Below are 22,161 nucleotides of genomic sequence, written 5' to 3' on the forward strand. Positions count from 1 at the left end.
GAAATTATCAACTTAACAATAGAAAACGAATTCATTAAGATTGCGGACAAAAACGGAATTGGTTTGGAATTGAGGTTGAGTCCACAATAAAATAAATCGTCTCGATTTCGATGCGCAGCAAACAAAAATGTATGTACGCGCATCGAATCGTCTTGAAAGTCGAGACGATTTTTAGCTATTCTGGAATCAGCCTGAAGAGCATAAAAGTTCCAATCCACTTTAATTCACCCCTTATTACTGGGAACTCTGACTCACGCGTCGTTTTGAGTCATAGGCGCACAGAACACAAACGCGTGACACAAACACCAAATTACTTTACACATTTTCATATATCATCCTAATGAACAATTTCTGTAAACTTATTTTGTCTTTGGCACATTTCTTCTACATTTAGTTCTCTTCGTTCTCTTTTTTTGACACTACAACAAATTTTTTGCTGAGCCTATACCACAAAGTGGTACGCTGATCAAGTATAGGTTCGTATACTTAACTGCGACTCATATGAAAATATGCCTGACATTAGTAGCAAGAATTTTCGTAAAAAGATAGATGGCGCTAGTGCGATAAAACGAAATAAACGCAGTGGCTCAACTCTAACAGCTGCCCAACTCTGACAACTCTCCCCTATGCATTTAGTGTAATTGGATTTTGAAATTTAAAATTTTTTATACTTAGATGATTATAAATATTCATGATCCTCGAGAAGTCGTTGCATGCCTTATGTATACTTTTGGACAAATGTTCATGCTTTTATGCCTTACTCTTCCTTGCCAACGTTTAATTGACCTCAGCCATCAAATTCCTATTAACATGTAAATTTAAAAAAATATTTTACAATTAAATTAATTTTCTATTTTATAGACTTAAATCCATTTTTATTTCAAAATAAATACATAAAATGAAAATAGAAAAATAAATAAAATAATTAAATTTTTATTTTATTTATTTTTATATTTATAAGTTTTTTTAAAATAAAATTTTAAAATAAAAAAATAAAATATTTTATTTGCAATTATCTGGATTTTAAATTAAAAATTACAATTTTAATATTTTCTTTTAGACACAATGGACTTTGGTACAAAATGTCATCAAAGGCACAAAAAATGTTGATTATGATAATAATGCGGTCAGCAATCCCTTGTACATTTACTGCAGGAAAATTGTACACTTTTTCATTGGAAAGCTTTGGCGCTGTCAGTAAAAATTCTGATTAATTCAAAACATTTTTTTGAAATAATTTTTTACCTTTTTAATCAATTTTTAAATTTATTTTATTAATTTTTTAAATGTACGATATTAATTTTAGGTTGTTAAAGCATCTGTTTCTTATTTAACCGTATTATCGTCAGTTCGAGAATAAATAGAAATCTATTTGAGGCATTTCACGTCAGAAATATCCCGATTTGCAAAAGGTATGCCGATTTTCGCAAAACTTCGTGGGATTATAGTTCTATATAAGAGACTTCATTCCCCCAAATTTTTTCAAAAAAAATTCAAAATTGTTAAAGATACCCCCGTGTGGAAAATGAAAATTGGTCCTAGCATGGTCCTACCTATTTTGCCCTGTTAATAGCTTGGACCTAAGTAGGCAGTGTAGTTTGGACCAACAATGGCTGGTGATGCGATTTTAGCCTGGTCCTAACTTAGGAACCTAGTTAGGACCAGTTTATGGGTACATTTTTGGACCTAGAAAGGACCATCTCAGACAGTATTTTCTATTTCATTATAATTTTAATTAGTTTATAATATTTGTTAAAGAAATAACCTAAATTATTAATAATAAGTATTAGTTTTAATTAATTATTATTTTTTTCAATTAAATGATGACCAAAAGCGAATTCATCAATAATGTTAGTATATGCAGAGATTAATATATATTCCTCTAATATATACATAAAAAATTATAAAAAAATTAGAAATTTGTTAATTAAATTATTTTACAGTATATGTAATCTTTAAATTGCATACTTATACGAATACAATGCAGAAAAATCGGAATAAACGCAAATCTAAGAAGCAAATAAAATCTAACGCACGCGGGAACCTAACCTATGACCTACGGACTACGAGACTAACGTCCTAACCACTATGCTACGGAGCCTAACTGAACATCGACGTCTTATTGTCAGTGACAATAAGAATAAAATAATATTCAAGTATAAAAATTCAAAAATTAATATTTTTATATTATATAAAGAAAAAAATATCTTTTCATTTTCGTTAAAAACAGGTTTTTCATTATTCTCAATCATTTTTAACATTAATTTGTTGGTCTAAAAAAATATTCGTCTTTTCACTGAGAAAAAAGAGGGCGCGTTGCAGCACATTTTCGATTCATTTTGCGCGACTCAACCCTGTGTTCTGCTAGACACTTTTCTGGGGCGTGCAGCGGACCCCTGAGTCGAGGCGAGCTGTATTTGAAGCGTATTACACGCTCTTTGGGGCGTGCTGCACGCCCCAGAAAGTGTGTAGAAGAATTCAGGGTTGAGTCGCGCAACATGAATCGAAAATGTGCTGTAACGCTCCTTCTTTTTTCTCAGTGTTGGACTTGGAAATTTTTGCTAATTAATTAAGTGGGTGATCCACTTTTTATAAAAAATGTCAAAAAATTTATGTTAAAAACATGTTTTTCATTGTTCTAAATCATTTTAAACATTAATTTTTTGTTGTAAAAAATTTTTTAAATTTAGACTTAGAAATTTTTGCTAATGAAACTAGGAAGCCCAGGTAGGGCCTGGGTTGGACCTGGGTGGGTCAGCTCACATTCAAATTGCAATATCTTCTAGTGTTTAGCACCAACTTAAAAGAAACTTAAAATCAGCGAACGAAATTAAAAATATATTTTACTAATTATAATTATATTGCAGTCTGTATCTGTTTAAATAAATAAATGTTACTGTTTTATTAACTTTTGTGACAAATTACTTAGAAATTTGCAGTTTTTTTTTCTAATTTCGCGATTATTACACTTGAGTAGTAAAATATGAAGATAATTTATCATTTTAACAATTCAGTTATTTGTTTAAACAAATAAATGTTGTTATTTATTAACTCTTGATACAAAGTACCTAGAAACTTGCAGTTTTTCCTAATTTTGCAATAAACTAATTTAAAAAGTATGAAATAGAGATATTTTATAATTTTAACAATTCAGCATTTGTTTAAACAAAAAATTGTTGTTATTTATTAATTCTTAAGACAATAAAGGGTCTAGACACTTGTCGTCTTTTAAAATTTTGCAATTAACTAATCTGAGTATTTACTTCCCAGGCGCGAAAGACCAATGCTGACGATAAATTAAAGCTTGATTGAGTCTTGAACGCTCAGTGTGGGTAACCCACAGTAGAAGCAGTCTTTACATCACTGTCACTCAATATTAGTTCAATATTGGTTCAACATTGGGCCCAATGCTCGTCCCATGCTCGATTCAAGACTCGGTCAATCTTTATGAGTGAAGCTCGAACATCTAATCTTGATTCAAGCTTGAATCAATCTTTACACAATATTCAGTTTATCTTTATTTATTACCGAGTACACTGAATTAAATAATATTATAATAATTATAATAATTGTTTCAAATAATAATAATAATTAACATTAAGTTATCAATTGATAAATAAATATTTATATTTATTTAGTATAAATATATTATTAATTGTAACTTTCATATTTAAAAAAAGTTAAATGGGAAATTTTTTTTTATAAATCTTTTCAAAATTATTATAGATAATTAATAAATAATAATTAAAATGTGCAATAAATATTCCTTACACTGTATCATATTTAATAATTTTATTAATTATGTTAATTTTTAATATTAATTTAATTAATTATTATTTATTTATTAATTAATTATTATAATTATTAATAATTATTATTGAATTAATAAATATTATTATAATTAATAATAATTGTAATATTTAACATTATAATTCATTATTATTCCAAATTATATTTATTTAAATAATATATTATTAATATATCTAATAATAAATGTTAATAATTTTGTTACTGAATAATAAAAAATATCAATTATTTATCGATGTTTATTAAATTATTCATTAAATATTTTTAATTTTAAAATGTTTTAAAAGTTGAATTTTGTAATGATTATAATTTTATTATGAGTTATTTAACATTCATTTTTAATAATTAAAATAATTCAGGATTAGTATGTGTAAAATTTTTAGTCATAGTTTTCACTTTGCCCTTATAAGTGACAAAATATACGGCACTGGCATTAATATATTAGATTAGCCCGAGTTCTCATCGAGACTCAGTGGCCGTGCGGTTTAAGTAGTTGCATCAAGGACTTCCGGAATGCGTCTGGGGCGGAGGGACGTGAGTTCAATCCTACATGCGAGCGGATTTTTTCATTATAAGCGTTTACATAAAATAATAAAATTACTATTTAACCTGTATAATTAATAAGTGTTGTGAAAAAAAACTTGTGAACTTGTTTGTAAATAATATTAAAAGTCTGTTAAAAATGAAGTTAAAAAATGTACCAATTATCACAAATTGTCTTTTTTTGCTAAAATTATTTTTCAATATTGGTGTATTCCACGTCAGTTCAACACAAAAAATTTTATTAGGTTTTGGGATTCGGTTGAAATTGGGTAGATTATATCCTCTGGTGGTAATAAATAAAATCCCCAAGCGATTTTAAAAAATTTCAAAAACTGGCGGACATATTGGATTTTTAATTTTTTTGTACTTTTTTTTGAAAAATATATATCTCTGCTTCTTCTTAACGGATTTTAGTTTATGACCTCTTAAATTGTTCGTATTGAAATATGCTTTTATTTAAAAAATTAAAATTAAAAAAATTATTTAAATTTTTTGTTTAAAAAATTAATTTAATTTTTTGAAAAGCCATAGAAAAAATATGCTACCTTCAATTTTTATCATTTTTTTACCATTTGTAGCCATAAATGTGTTGAACTTGTCCTGAAATTTTCATCGTGGGACAGCCAGTAGTTTTTGAGAAAAAAATAAAACGTAAATCCTCGCATAGCGCTGTAGCGCTCAGTTTTAATGCCGCACGATTGTAAATGGAATTTTAATGAAAGTACGAGTTTTTATTAACCCTAGAACTAAAATATGATTTTTTTATAGACTAACGAAAAACTGGGGAGGTTTGGTACCCCAGATTTGAAACAATTGTAAAAGGTTACCTTTTTTGTAATTTTTTTAATTTGTCAACAATGTGGCTAATTTAAAAAAATTAAACGGATTTTAAAAGGTAAATAAAGAAAAACTGTAAGACCTCGGAAACTCCCCCGTAAAAAATAGAAACCTCCTTTGTAATAAATGATTTTTATTCTATTTTAAAATCATTTAACATTTGTATATATTGTAAATAATATTTAAATTTTCAAGTTGCCTTAATCAAAATAAAATTGTCTCTATTTACCTTTTAAAATCCGTTTAATTTTTTCAAATTAGCCACATTGTTGACAAATTAAAAAAATTACAAAAAAGGTAACCTTTTACAATTGTTTCAAATCTGGGGTACCAAACCTCCCCAGTTTTTCGTTAGTCTATAAAAAAATCATATTTTAGTTCTAGGGTTAATAAAAACTCGTACTTTCATTAAAATTCCATTTACAATCGTGCGGCATTAAAACTGAGCGCTACAGCGTTATGCGAGGATTTACGTTTTATTTTTTTTCTCAAAAACTACTGGCTGTCCCACGATGAAAAATTCAGGACAAGTTCAACACATTTATGGCTACAAATGGTAAAAAAATGATAAAAATTGAAGGTAGCATATTTTTTCTATGGCTTTTCAAAAAATTAAATTAATTTTTTAAACAAAAAATTTAAATAATTTTTTTAATTTTAATTTTTTAAATAAAAGCATATTTCAATACGAACAATTTAAGAGGTCATAAACTAAAATCCGTTAAGAAGAAGCAGAGATATATATTTTTCAAAAAAAAGTACAAAAAAATTAAAAATCCAATATGTCCGCCAGTTTTTGAAATTTTTTAAAATCGCTTGGGGATTTTATTTATTACCACCAGAGGATATAATCTACCCAATTTCAACCGAATCCCAAAACCTAATAAAATTTTTTGTGTTGAACTGACGTGGAATACACCTATTATTATGTTAAATGACATTTATTGTTAGTAATATAATATTTATATGAAAATAATATAATTATTATAATAATAACTTACTGTCATTAAATATGTAAATACATATATATTAATAACAATACTGTTTATTATTAATAATAATAATTAATATATTCACGTTATATTGAATGAACGCATGAGAAGCGTGTAAATTTGGGAACAGTGGAAGCAGTCTTGTTCAGTCCTGCTTTCGGTTTCCGCAGCATTGGTTGAAGATTGAACGCCAGTCTTCAACAAAGACTGAGCGTCAGGTTTACATCGATGTTACTATTCAGGACTGAAGCAGCCTTGCTTTCGCTGTCCCACCAATCTTCAACTAATACTGACCAAGCCTCAATCAAGCTTCGTAAAGCCTGAACTCACTGTCAGCTCGCGCCTGGGTTATTGCAAAATTAGAAAAAACTGCTAGTTTCTAGGTTGATTGTGTGAAAAATTAGTAAATAACAATTATTTGTTTAAACAATTGCTGAATTAATAAATTAACTTTATTTTATAATATTTGCATAATTTTCTGATTTATGTCAAACAATAAATTGTTTAAACAAATATGATTATCAATTAATTTTATAAATATTAATTGAGAATATTTATCAATTTTTACATGTTTTTCATGTATCAATTTTGACACTTTATTTTCCTAAAAAATTTTATAAGTCATAACTGGATCTCCTAGATAGTACCAAGTTAGGACCAGCCTAGGATATATAAAAAGGGGTTGCCAAGTTAGGTCCAAGCTAGGGCCAATAATCATTTTAGGCATTAATTTTTAAATAAAAAAATTAAAAAAAAATTTTTTAAACAATTTTTTGTTTATTTACTCTTTTCTGAGAAAAATGTTATTAACATATTTGGATTCCTTATGAATTCACCTTTAATTTCATAAAAAAGAATTGATGGAGACTCAACTGGTTCCAGAGATATTGAATTTTTTGTAAAAAATAGTCATAGTTACAGCAGCAATGCACGACTGCGGTAACGTACTACGCGACTTGTGCAGTATGGTGCTATGGCGCGGCGACGCTTTTTTTTACAAAAAATTCAATATCTCCGGACCCAGTTGAGTCTCCATCAATTTTTTTTATGAAATTAAAGGTGAATTCACAAGGAATCCAAATATGTTAATAACATTTTTCTCAGAGAGGAGTAAATAAACAAAAAATTGTTTAAAAATTTTTTTAAAATTTTTTTATTTGAAAATTAATTTTTTTTATTAACTTTATTTGCATTTTAAAGTACATACTTTTACCTGAAAAATGTGTAAATTTCATAAAAATCCATAAACAATATTCCGAGATATTCAAAACTTTATAAAATTAATATTAAAATTCAAAATGGCGTATCTTCAACAATTTTGAATTTTTTTTTTTAAATTTGGGGGAAAGAAGTCTCTTATATAGAACTATTATACCACGAAGTTTTGCGAAAATCGGCATACCCTTTGCAAATCGTGATATTTCTGACGTGAAATGCCTCATTTATTAAAAAAAAACACTCTGCAGTCTTTATAGAATTGTGCTTAAAGCATAATTCACTACACTTTTTGTTTTACTACTTATGATAAGTATTAAAGTTTATTAAAAAAAATTTAATTACAAGTTTTATTTTTATTAAATTTTACTGTTTCACACCTTTCACACACAGATGTTTTTAATGTATATTCATAACCTCTCGCATGAAAAACGATTGTGGCAACGTCACAAGTTTGGCATAAGGCCCACACTAAAAAAAGTTGTACTTTTAGCCTCTTTTTGAGGCTGAATTTAAGGTGTAAACGGAGTCAGCCCCATTAAACAAGGACAGTTTTTCAAAGATTTTTTGACCCCTTTACGAATTCGCCTCTCTTTCACAACAAATGTTTCAATAATTTTTTATTTTTTAAGTTTGGCATTAAATATCTTTTAATAAGTAGACGGTAAAAAATTATCATTTTTGTTATAAAAGTTCATTTTGGTTCAATATATAAAACTTTAGTTTTTTTTTAAATCTGACGATTAGTATAGGTGCAAAAATTAAAAGTCTGTAATTAATACATGGTTTTCCTATACCGTACACTGAAAGAATTTTAGGGTTCGCGCGCATCAGATCGTACACATTTTCTGCGTAACTTTTAACCCTCAGATATAATGGGAGCAAGAAGACTAGAATGGGAGAGAATATACAAGTAGATTTCCATTATCAATTCAAAATTTATTTTAGAAGGACTATTTAACTCATCTCTTCATAGGCAAAGGAAACATACACTTTTTGAACCTCTGAATTTGACTCTCCAGTTTTCTCAGTGTAAATTAATTAAAAATGACAAAATTCACCATTCAAATAAACAGACAAACAAATTACATTAAGAAATTATAATATTATATTTCAGTCAAATAAAATAAATAGGCCTGATGCACAGCCCAGTAAACGAAAACTAATTGAAATGAATTAAAAAGAATTCACAAAGAGCTTTCGTGAATCCCGCTTTGTGACAAATACGAATTGGAGCCATGATGCAATTTTCCTGAATTCGTGAAACTGTATTGAACTTCCGAACCTTCTATCCGTACCAATTCACTGGACAAGTTTTGAGCCTTTAATTTTTTTCAATTCGTTAGCACGAATTCAATACATTCCTTGGCCATTTCTTTCGAATGCGAATTCGTTTGGACAAATTGGTACATATTGAATTAAATTCAATTGAATATACAAAGAGCTTGAGTGAATCCCGCTTTGTGACAAATACGAATTGGAGCCTACCAAAAATGTTAATTCGTTTCAATTCATTTGAATTAGTTTCTTTTTACTGGGAGTGGGGCAAAATGTAGTAAGAGGCGTCGAAATTTTGTAACCACGTCAATTTTTAATGAAAATGAATGCACTTTGGTGGCATGAAGCTTCAAGTATCACAGAATTTGAAACCCTTGTCGCATTTCCAAATTTCAAAATGGCGTCTATGCTGTAAGTGCCTAAATTTGTTTATTTTCGTATTTTTTAAAAGTTATGAACATTGAAACTGAAACAACTTGCACAAATAAATTCTAGAAATGTTGCTAAAGGTATATTTTGGGACTGAGGCCTATACTCGTTAAGAATCTGCATTGCAACTTTCAAAATTCAAAATGGCCGATCCAATATGGACGATCAAACGACAAAAGTCCTTATAAATGCATATTAAAAGGAATTATTTTCATGAAAGTCTATACTCCAAGGTTATTTTCGCCGCTTATTACGAATCTGAGGTCAGATTTTCAAAATTCAAAATGGCCGATCCAATATGGCGGTCGAAATTATGAAAAATTAGTCAAATGATTCTGATACTCAATATTCTAACAGTTTTCGAGTCGCTGATCACGAATCTGAGGTCGGATTTTCAAAATTCAAAATGTCCGATAGAACATGAAGGAAGGATTTGTTGAGTATTGATATTTGTTTCTAAGAATCAGTTTCTGCACTAATGGAGGTTGTCGAGCCGATCTTTGTTACGTTGTTTGAGTACATCATTTTCATTTGTTGCATGAATAACAAAAATTATAGATTCAAAATTCTTAGAGTTCCCACAAAGCACAGACATTTTCTACAAGTTTGCTGCAAGTTTTCCATGCAAATTTCGCAAGTTTGCATTGCAAGTTTGCAGCAAACTTGCATAAATATAAAAATGTCACCCACTTGGCAAGTTTGCACTGCAAGTTTGCAGCAAACTTGCGCCAAATAGCAAAAACTTAAATGTATGCGCAGTAGTTTACTATGACATCTAGAGCTGCGCACTATATTTTAGTCACCTTCCCTGCAGGGAAGGCATCGTTCATCAAAATATATGCAATTTGAAAAAAAAAATTTTTTTTAATTTTTTAGGTATTTTAGAAAGTTTGCTGCAAATTTTCCTCAAGTTTTCATTGCAAACTTGCCAAGAGGGTGACATTTTTATTTGTATGCAAGTTTGATGCAAACTTGAATGCAAACTTGCGAACTTTGCATGGAAAACTTGCAGCAAACTTTCAGAAAAATACTGTGCTTTGTGGGTTGTATACAGAAGAATTTATATTCTAATTTTTTCATCAGAATATCTTCCGATATTTTTTGTTTTTAATTTAAAAATCAAAATACAAACAATAAGAAGTAAGCAGTAAACATTAAGAAGCTTCACTTTGAAAATAAGATAATTCCGAACTTAATATTTTTTTTTATTGTTTATACTCCTGCCCTATTGGCCTTACGCACTTCGACAAGAGTCCCCGAGAAATACTTTTTTGGATTAAGCATAACCATTCTACATATGAAAATCTATCTATCTATCTATATTAATAAAATCAGACTTTTGTCTGTACATTGCACGAAATTAATTTTTTCTAGCATAATTTATTTGTTTGAACAACGGAGAATCCAAAAATGGTAATAGAAAATTTCCTGTATGTATGTATGTATGTATGTATGTATGTATGTGTGTATGTATGTATGTATGTATGTATGTATGTATGTATGTATGTATGTATGTATGTATGTATGTATGTATGTATGTATGTATGTATGTATGTATGTATGTATGTATGTATGTATGTATGTATGTATGTATGTATGTATGTATGTATGTATGTATGTATGTATGTATGTATGTATGTATGTATGTATGTATGTATCTATGTATGTATGTATGTATGTATGTATGTATGTATGTCCGCAAAATTTTGTTCGCGTATAACTTGGAAACGTTTTGACCGATTAAAGTAAAATTTGGCAATCTTTTAGGTATTGGTCTGACTTAAAATATTAGCTATATTTGATGAAAAAATATTGAGATGAACAAAAGTTATAAATTTTTCAAAAAATTAAAAAAATTTTTTTTTTTATTTTTGCAGATTGGCATACATTTTTTAATTTATTAATAATATAAATGATTTTAAAGATATATAACAATAAATTGAATTAAAAAATAATATTAATATGAAAAAAAATTATGAATTTTCCAAAAAATTCGAATTCTTTTTTTAATTTTGCCAGATTGCTGTAAATTAATCAGTTATGACTTTTGTAAAATATATTTAAACAATTAATTTACAGATTTTGAACTTATTAATTAGAATGGGAGGTATTCAATTTTTTCAAAAAATTAAAAAAATGGAAAATTTCCAAATTTTATATTTTTTAATGTATATCTTTTAAACTTTTAGTAATTAAATATTGCATGTTATTTAGTCATATTTTAGCATAACTTTGAAAAAAAACTGTCCTATAACTATAAGATGGAAGTATGTATAAAAATGTTTTTAATATCAAAAAATTGAAAAATTATAATTGAGAGACCAATAATATATATTTTTTTGTATTTTATAATTGTGAATAATATTTTTTTTATTAAAAAAAAGTTAATTCAATGATTATATAATATAAAGAATTTATATTTTAAGGCTATGCTAACAATAGATTTCTTTTGTTCTTCTGATGAATATTATTATACTCACAAAACAGTCTATTTAAATAAAAAGGAATCTTTTTACTATAAGCGGATTTTCCTTTTAATATTTGTCTAAGAGGAATTCCTTTTCTATTAAAAGGAAATTCCTTTATATTATATCCTTTAATTATTATATAAATGATTTTTGTTTACTATTAAAAAGAATCATTTTATCAGTAGTTTTATTTATTTTTATTATCTGTGATTCATTAATTTATATTTATTTAATTGTAATAATAATTTTTTTATTTAGGACTCAAATTTATGAAATATTTGACATTAAATTTAATTTCAAATAAAATAATAATAGCATAAGTCTGCAAATAATAAATTGATATAGGCAAATAAAATATATAAAAAGAAGAACTAAATTTCTTTTATCATAATTTCCATAATATACACGGAAAGAAAAGGTCTGGAAGAGCCATATTATATTGTTGAATCAAATATGGATGTGACATCCATAGGCATGGTTGGGCTTACAATATTCATGCTATGGATTTTCACATATGGCGGCCTGATCCATGTAAACTTTGGTTGGGAGATCCATAGTTAGTTCAAAATTTCGATACATGTTGCGCGCAATTCATTATCATGGCATCCATTTAAAAATGGTCGTTTCAATTTGTCCGTCGCGTCGGTTTCCTGTCACGTCTATATAATCACGTTGTGAGTTTATTGTGTATAAATAGTGTTATAATTGTTTATTATTTATTATCGTTATTGTCTATTAGTTTTTATGTAAATTCATTTTCATGAAATATGTGTAGAGTATATAAGGAATATTATATGCTCAAATATTGTAGTTGCGTGTATAGTGTAGTGGATAGCGTTAGTGTTTAGTATGCGTTAGGTCTAGGGTTCGTGTCTCCCCCATCGGTTAAAAATTTATTTTGTTAATATGCGGTTATTCAATAAGTGGTGTGTATTAATTAACAAAAATGTGTATAAAATATCTCAAGTGACATAGAATTTAATTAATTGAGTGATTCTATTTTTTTTGTTTCCCATTTCCATTACTATGTATCACCCAACCATAGATCTTTTGCTGCTCCATCAATATACAGCCAGCCATAGAATATGGATGCAGCAACCTTAACTATGGATATCCCGTATTTTTCAATATAATATGGCTGTGATATCCATGTACCTGGATGTGTCAACTATTCCTTTTTCTCCGTGATATAACCTTTTATCAATTTTAAAAATTTCAGAAAGTTACCCAGTAAAAAAAATTCGATACACGGACCGCGGAGTGCGTATACGAGCTCGGTAGCTCGTATGAGAAATATGAGAAAACTCTCATACGAGCCTTTTCCGTAATGAGAAGTGTATAGATGCTTGTATACGAGGTGACTTTTAAAGCATTTTTATTAATGTAACACTATTTTTAAGTAAATGTTGATAATAGAAATGAATTTTCTTATCTAAAACAAAGCTAAATTTATAAAGGAAATTAAGTTTTAAGAAAAAAAGGATAATTTTGTTCAAAAAATTTATTCACACTGAAAAAAGGTTAGAATTTGATAATTCCTTGTTACTCTAACTTACCGACATTAGATATTTCTCGGATGCGGTAAGCACGATTTTGTATTGGCGGTAGAATTAATAAGTTTTTTTCATTACTAATTAATAATATATTATTATTTATTTATTATATAAATGTTCTTATATAAAATAATTAAATTTAATACAAAATCTGCTTACCGTATACGAGAAATATCTAATGTCGGTTAGTTAGAGTAACAAGGAATTATCAAATTCTAACCTGTTTTCAGTGTGAATAAATTTTTTGAATAAAATTGCTTGGTGGCCAAAAGACTAAATTGCCATTTCGCTAAATTAAAATTTTACACAGTAAAAGGTTAGGTTCGAAACACTCAGTCGGTAAAACAGTTTTGCTGTGCGTGGTTTAGCAACATGGAAATTTAGCCTTTGGCCACCAAGCAATTATCCTTTTTTTCTTAAAACTTCATTTCCCTTATAAATTTAGCTTTGTTTTACTTTGAAAATTCTTTTCTATTATCTACATTTACTTTAAAATAGTGTTATATTAAGAAAAATGCTTTAAAAGTCACCTCGTATACAAGCATCTATACACTTCTCATTACGGAAAAGGCTCGTATGAGAGTTTTCTCATATTTCTCATACGAGCTACCGAGCTCGTATACGAACTCCGCGGTCCGTGTATCGAATCTTTTTTACTGGGTATGAATTAGATACTACATTTTTTAATTAATTAAATTACAGTTTTCGAATACATAAATAATTATTATAATTATCCAAAATTGACAATATTTTATTTAAATTTTGTATTTTGTTTATTTTATTAAAATAATAATTTAATTTTTATTATTATTATTAATCATTAAATTTATTTGTGCAGATTACCTTTGCATTATATAAAGAGTAAATAAACTTTTTTTATTTTAATATTTTAATTTGTTTACAAACGTCAAATCACGTGAAACTATATCCTTTTTACATAAAAGGATTTCATTTAAAAATCGAAAGAAATCAGAACGTTTTTCTTTTTTCCAATAAACTTCTAACCTTATTATATTCGAAAAATCCCTTTTACAATAAAACTATTTCTGCTAACGATTAAAGGATATAATTTAAAAGGAAATTAGTTTTATGTTGAATAGATTATTTTTGTGAGTGTACAATAAAAATATTTTACTTTTATTTATATTCTTATATTATGTTCAACACACAATAATGAGGACATAAAAAATGCTATTGTGGACTTGCAACCTTAAAAAGCTGTTTATATTTTGTTGTTTCTTAATTTTAAATATATAAATAAATGAAAAGAATACAACGTAAAGTTTTTGCTTTTTGATTAAATAGCGCCTCAGACGGTCTTCGGCCGTCTTCGTTGCTTCTGTTCCATATTTATTTTTGTTCAATTTTTAAAATTTCTAATGTTAATTTTTTCAATTTATGTTTTTTTAAATAGAATTCCATTTTATTAAAAATATTTTTTCTTTAGTATAAAATTTTCTATTAATTTAATTATATTTTTAATTTGAAATTATATGTTATTTATTATATGTGGTCGTCCACATGAAAAGGGCCCATATTGTCGGTTCTAGTTTTCGAGATAATCGCAATTTAGTAATTTTAGAGCAAAATCTTAACTTTTTTTTATTTTTTATTATCAATCTACATGTTTTGACAAGTCAAATCATGCGGTTTTCATTAATTTACCAAGAATTTAACTGTTTGATTTCATTGGTTCTTTAGAAAAATGAGGTTTTGGCGTTCTAAACTTTGAAATTCCGTAATTCAACGAATTTTTAATCAAAAAAGTTCTAAGACCACTCAAAATTTTCCAAATTTTGCCAGGAATACGCCCATATAGATAACTCCAATAGTGCCAAAATGGGCCCTTTTCATATGGACGTCCACATATTATTTATTTAGTAGTAAAATAATAATTTCAATGTTATTACATTTAGTATCATCTTTGGTAACTTAACAACAATAATAATTTTTACTTCATTTGTTTAAATGTTAATAATATTTTTTTTAACTTATACATATTTTTTTTTGTATTTTATAATTATATAATTATAATATTTCTTTCAATTTTCAAAGCAAATTAATGTAAATGACCACACTGAGAGAAATGGATAGTCAGATTTTGATGTTAAAAATATGATGTTACACGATACTATCATTATGCTACTGCCAACCATCACAGATGCTAAAAAAAATATAGTTATGCTATCCCGTACTACCAAGATGTTACTCCTGATGATATTGATGGTAACGGTGACTATCTAGATAGCTGTCTGTATACGTAGCATTAAAGATGGTCACCCTAACCACAATTATGTTACCCACTACTATAAATTTCTCTCCGTGCATAATATACTTTATGTTTTAAGGCATATGCTCACAATAGGTTTCTTTTGTTTTTCTGCTATAATGGTTGGAGGACTAAAGTTCCAAAACAGAAGTTCCAATGAAAAAAAGTTCAAAAGATTTTAATTTCCAAAGACTGAAAGTTCCAAAAGTTCTTTTTTTCAAAACTTTTTTTTTCCAAAGACCACAATATTAGTCATAATATTGTCTTTTAACTTTCTCTCCCTATTCATATTTGTCTCGAGTGATTGCTGCTCTCGCTACGCTCGAGCCGCAAACTTCACTCTCGAAAAATCACACTTTCGCCACTAGTTGTACAATGTACTATTCTTCTAATACTGAATGCTTAGGTAAAATTCTCCGACCAAGCTGTTTCCTTACATAGCACACGATTTGATAAAAATGTTATTTAGATATTTCATTTCCCGACTATTTCCCGGTTTTTCCCAGTTAACCGGGAAGTAGTAGACACCCTGAATAAATTATTCATTATTGAATATTTTTTTCTATTTAAAACGTTCTGTTTGTAATTAAAGTCTATTGTAATAAGGGAATTTAAAGGTTTTCATCAAGGTTAGGCTGAAATATTTTTTAAATTGAAAAATCTTTGGTAATAATTTTTTTTTTAAATTGAACATTGATAATAAATCGATTTCTAAAGGTACACTCTCACCACACTACCTGCCTGCCTGCGCAGGCAGGCGCCATAAGAGTGAGAGAGAAAAAACATTTAATTTGAATTTTCTTACTCTCTTACTCCTATGTGTTACCGCATGTCAACCTGCAGGCAGGCAGGCAGGCAGTAGGAGCTGTGCTAGCGCCTTAACGAATGCTTTGAATGTGTTTATCTTAATTGCTCCTCATTACATTTAAAATTATATTGGAACTTTCGTGTTTTGGCACTATTTTTTTTGGAACTTTTGTCTTTTGATTCATTTTTATTTTGGAACTTTCGGATTGGAACATTTGTTTGGAACTTTTTGTGTAGAACTTTTGATCTACAATCATTATAATAAGATAATTAGATTAGATTAGTTTTAGATTTTAGTTTTAGATTTCTTTGTATTCTTATATTATAAATAATACTTTAAATTTTCATTTTTAAAATATAATTAACTATTTAAATTTTTATTTTTAAACTTCTTTTTATTTTTAAATTAACTATTTTTAACGAAATCACTCAGCACTAAAAATATTTTTGAACGAAAGCTATAGTTTATACAAAATATACAAACAAAAAATAATCAAAAAACTACCGTGTGTCTCCTTATGTATTTTTTTAGTAATGATATAAAAAAAAAATCTTTCCACAAATAATTGTTTTATTTATTTTATAAACGCGTATATAATAAATATGTTTTTTTTGTTTTAATATAATTTTAAGCTACCAAAACAACAGAAATTCTTTTTGTTTGTGAGGTGTTCTTATGCCATGTCTTTTTTAAGAAAGGATAATTCTCATACTTAATTACTATTCATCATAATTAATTAAAAATTATTATCATATTCAACAATTAGGTTAGGTTTCTTGGTCGGCCCCGACCTAGCTTTAATATATATACACACAATTTGACAGCTAACCTATTTTGTGTTTCTAAAAATGTATTATATATTTTTTTTAAATAAATTAAAACTTCTAATAGTTAACAATCATGATGTCATGTCAATTATGATTATATATTAAATATTGTTATCACTTATATATGTGTTTTGTGTTTGTGAATAAAAATGTATGTGTTGTGTTGTGACAGGCTTGCTTGTGTGTGTCCGTGTCCGTGTGGTTCCACCTTTCGAGTTCTTCGATATTTCGATTTCAACTCGAACTCTCTTTTTTAAGAAAGGATGGGATGATCGAGGCACCGTGATTTGTTCCGACTTCCGAGGTTGTCCTTTATGTTATATCAAATCTTTTAAACGTTATCCTTGATATTGCCATAATTTAGGATTACCCAAAAACGGCCACACTTTACGTAAGAAAACGAAAAAAAAAACAACTCTTATAAATAAAAAGAAAATAAACTAAAACTTGGGTCAAACCATTTTATTTCGCCTAATGTATTTTTGATCTTTATAAAAAATTTCAATATTTCGGGAAAATATTCTTATATGTTTTGGGATTACGAAATGCACAATGATTTGTAAAAAATAATTTCATTTCATATAAAAAAAGATATTATAAATTGAGAGTACATGAAAAAAGGTTACATTGACAGGCATTACAAAATATTTAAAAAAGGAGTAATCTCTTTAAGAAATATAAAAAAAGCGATTGATATTTATTTTTAAAGACTTAATTTGTGATTTGAACTTAATAAAAGAATCAAATAATTTATAATAAACTGTAAAATATGTTATTTAAGTTTCTGTATGAAATGTCAAAAATCGATCATATTTAATAATTTTTTTTGACAAAGTAATTTAATTTTCGTAAATCAGAATTATTTAAATAATAAGTATTTTAAATACACTTTATTATTATTTAAATACTTTTTTGATTATCAACTGAGAAATATAAAAAAATTTACCTTAAAAATGAACCATTTTTCATTTTATCGGGATTTTGAATGTTTGTAATTTCGTTGGAGAAAACCCGATTTATGCCAAATTTTTTGAGCATGTTGATTGAAGCAATATCTTCCTGATACTAAAATTTCGCGATGAGTTTTGCACTAGTTTTCAAAAGAAATTGATTTAAAAAAATTGTTTATTTTGTAGGTTACAGACAAGTATTATAACTAACTTGAAGTTGGTTTGCTACTTGCAATAAAAGTCAAATTCAAAATAAAACTATTTTTTTAAAGTCAGTTTAAAACAAACCAACTTCAAGTCAGCTATAATACTTGTCATTAACCTTCAAAATAAACAATTTTTTTAAATCAATTTCTTTTGAAAACTAGTGCAAAACCCATCGCGAAATTTTAGTAGCAGGAAGATATTGCTTCAATCTACGTGCTCCAAAAATTTGGCATAAATCGGGTTTTCTCCAACGAAGTTACAAACATTCAAAATCCCGATAAAATGAAGAATGGTTCATTTTTAAGGTAAATTTTTTTATATTTCTCAGTTGATAATCAAAAAAGTATTTAAATAATAATAAAGTGTATTTAAAATACTTATTATTTAAATAATTCTGATTTACGAAAATTAAATTACTTTGTCAAAAAAAATTATTAAATATGATCGATTTTTGACATTTCATACACTGAGAAAACTGGAGTATTGGACTAAACATCTGGAGGGACAAATCGTTCATATTTGAGAGTTAGCTATTGGATAACAATCTAAATGTTCAAATACACCATTGACAGATATTCGTGACATTTCTCTTGGAGGGAAAATGAGTTTCAGGGAGTAAGACTAAGGAGACTGAACTAATGCTATGGAAGTGAAACCATTCGTCGCATTGAAACTATACGTAAGACTGAAAATTATGGTTTTCGCGCATGCGCACATGCAATATATTTGTCTCTGTCTTTCTCAGTAACTCAGATGCGACTGAGAAAATCATTATAAGCTACAAGTTGAGAAGGTTATGTTTAATGTTTGTGAATGTTGTGCGTTTCAGGAAATATTATTAATAATAACTATTAGTAAATTGAAAAAAAAATTAATTTAATAAATATAAATGTGCATACAAAAATATATACTAAAGAGTGTATATTTTTCAGTGATAAGTAATATATTAATAATATAATGAAATATTTATAAATGTTCAGAATCAATTTTTTTGGTATATAACTACAAAGTGTTTTATTCTTTGTGGAAACAATTGAACAATTCCTAAATAAATAATATTTACGAATTTGTAATTTACTTTAATTATATACTTTATGAATAAACAGCTTTAAATGTCACATAAAAGTTATCAATAAGTTAATTTATTCGTTTGTCGATCATTGTAATATGATGTTTTGCATCCTGGTATGCAACAAACCATAATTTTGAAATTTTATTTTAAGAATCATATGTCAAAACATAACCATAACCTATTGATAAGTTTTTGTTCTCTCACTTGCTTATATTTTACGATATAAAGAGAGAGAGAGCAATATGCGCATGTACTGCGCATGCGCGCGGAGCATAAGTTTTGTCATTCTGCGAGTATAGTTCCCCTACAGAAAAAGGTTTCATTTTTGAGAGACTTCACAGTCACACAGTCAGTTCAGTCTCCTTAGTCTTACTCCCTGATGAGTTTATAACAGAGGGACAAATTAACCATCTTGAGAAATCTCTTCCTTATCCGGCGCGAAATGAATAAATATGGCAACCTAACCCCTAAACTAAATACATAAAATGTCAGAAAAATAATATCGCGCGCATCAGATCGTACACATTTTCTGCGCAACTTTTAACCCTCATATATAATGGGAGAGAATATACAAGTAGTCAAGTAGATTTCCATTATCAATTCAAAATTTATTTTAGAAGGACTATTTAACTCTCTTCATAAGCAAAGGAAACATACACTTTTTGAACCTCTGAATTTGACTCTCCAGTTTTCTCAGTGTACAGAAACTTAAATAACATATTTTACAGTTTATTATTAATTATTTGATACTTTTATCAAGTTCAAATCACAAATTAAGTCTTTAAAAATAAATATCAATCGCTTTTTTTATATTTCTTAAAGAGATTACTCCTTTTTTAAATATTTTGTAATGCCTGTCAATGTAACCTTTTTTCATGTACTCTCAATTTATAATATCTTTTTTTATATGAAATGAAATTATTTTTTACAAATCATTGTGCATTTCGTAATCCCAAAACATATAAGAATATTTTCCCGAAATATTGAAATTTTTTATAAAGATCAAAAATACATTAGGCGAAATAAAATGGTTTGACCCACTTACAAAAAATTAAAAGATAATTTGAAACTAAAGAACAAAAACTACCTTTCCGTGTCCTCGGCCGGCACGTGAGAGCATAGCCGTCGTCAGTGGCGGATCCAGAATTTACTCTAGGGAGGGTCATCTTTAAGTCGGTTCTACAATGGGCACGTCGGACGTGGTCGTCTGACTTGCCGTGCTGACGTCACCCATGCTATTCAAATGGGTGACGTCAGCACGGTACGTTAGACGACCACGTCCGACGTGCCCATTGTAGAACCGACTTTAGATGCGGCGAGCGACGACCATAATTAGGTGACTTTTTTTTATGTAAATTTTTCGCCCCAGGGGAGGGGTCATGACCCCCCATGACCCTCCCCCTGGATCCGCCACTGGCCGTCATTGAACCAGAGATCGATGAATCGCGAAAGTCAATTAATAAATTGATTATTCACAATCTTCTTCGACCCCAGGATTCAACCCGCCAATCCCCACTCTAGCCCGATTATCAGAGAACACGGAAATTAACTCGAATTTAGCAAATATACTCGGAACTCGGAACGGTCACATTTTTCAGAAGTCAATGACAATGACAATAATCTCCTACGAGATTATATCGCTTCATTACATAATGTTAAATATAATCATTTATACCTATAAATGATTATTAATTACTACTATTTTATTATTATTATCATTATTATTTTTTTTATTATTATCATTCTTGTTATTACTATATTTATATCTATTATACACTAAAAAAAAATTTAATTGATTCAAATAACCGATTAATTGACTATTATCAATTAAATATTTACTTGAATCAAATAATATTATTTATTGAAGTCAATTAAATGGTATATTTGAACTAATAATTTCAGTATTTTAAGCAAATACCATTTAATTGATAATAGTCAATTAATCGGTTATTTGAATCAAATAAATTTTTTTTTCAGTGTATCTATTACACTGGGTTACAAAAAAATGGTCATGTCGTGTTTATTTAAAATTTACTGTGTTTATTGAAAGTTTAGGTGTCACAGAATAAGAATATACCAGAAAAACTTTTTTTCATTCGGTCATTCCCTTAAAAAACGAGTTTAAAGTCTCAAAAAACCGTATTTTTAGCACTTTTTGAGGCAGCGTAACAAGAAAATGCAACATGATAAAAATCTCTACAAAAGCTTAAATAAAAGCTTAAACCTTCAACTTTAAGGCTCAGAACTAAAAAGTACTTAAATAAGCACTGAAAACCTGCAGTCACTATCTGAAATTATCAAAAAAGCTGGGTTAGGTAGCACTTGGTAAAAATCGATTTCCCTAACCGGATTCGGTTGCAAATTGTTATTTTAGGTTTTTTGAGGTTTCTTATGACGAATTGGAACTTAGATTTAAAAAATTTCAAAGTGGCGGACTCAATTTTTTAAAATTATCAACGCAAATTTTGAAAAATTGAGTGAATTCATTATTTTCAGTCCGCCATTTTGAAATTTTTAAATCTAAGTTCCAATTCGTCATTAGAAACCTCAAAAAACTTCAAGTAACAAGTTGCAACCGAATCCGCTTAAGGAAATCGATTTTTACCAATTGCTTCCTGTTCTAGCTTTTTTGACAATTTCAGGTAGCGACTGCTTGATTAAGGAGGTTTTCATTGATTATTTAAGTACTTTTCAGTTCTGAGCCTCAAAGTTGAAGGTTTAAGCTTTTATTTAAGCTCTTGTAGAGATTTTTATCATGTTGCGTTTTCTTGTTACGCTGCCTCAAAAAGTGCTAAAAATACGGTTTTTGACACTTTAAACTCGTTTTTTTAAGGGAATGACCGAATGAAAAAATGTTTTACTGGTATATTCTTATTCAGTGACACCTAAACTTTCAATAAACACAG

This window comes from Leptopilina heterotoma, unplaced genomic scaffold (genome assembly GCF_015476425.1).
Source record: "Leptopilina heterotoma isolate Lh14 unplaced genomic scaffold, ASM1547642v1 Lhet_81, whole genome shotgun sequence".
In the NCBI taxonomy this organism is placed as follows: Eukaryota; Metazoa; Arthropoda; class Insecta; order Hymenoptera; family Figitidae; genus Leptopilina; species Leptopilina heterotoma.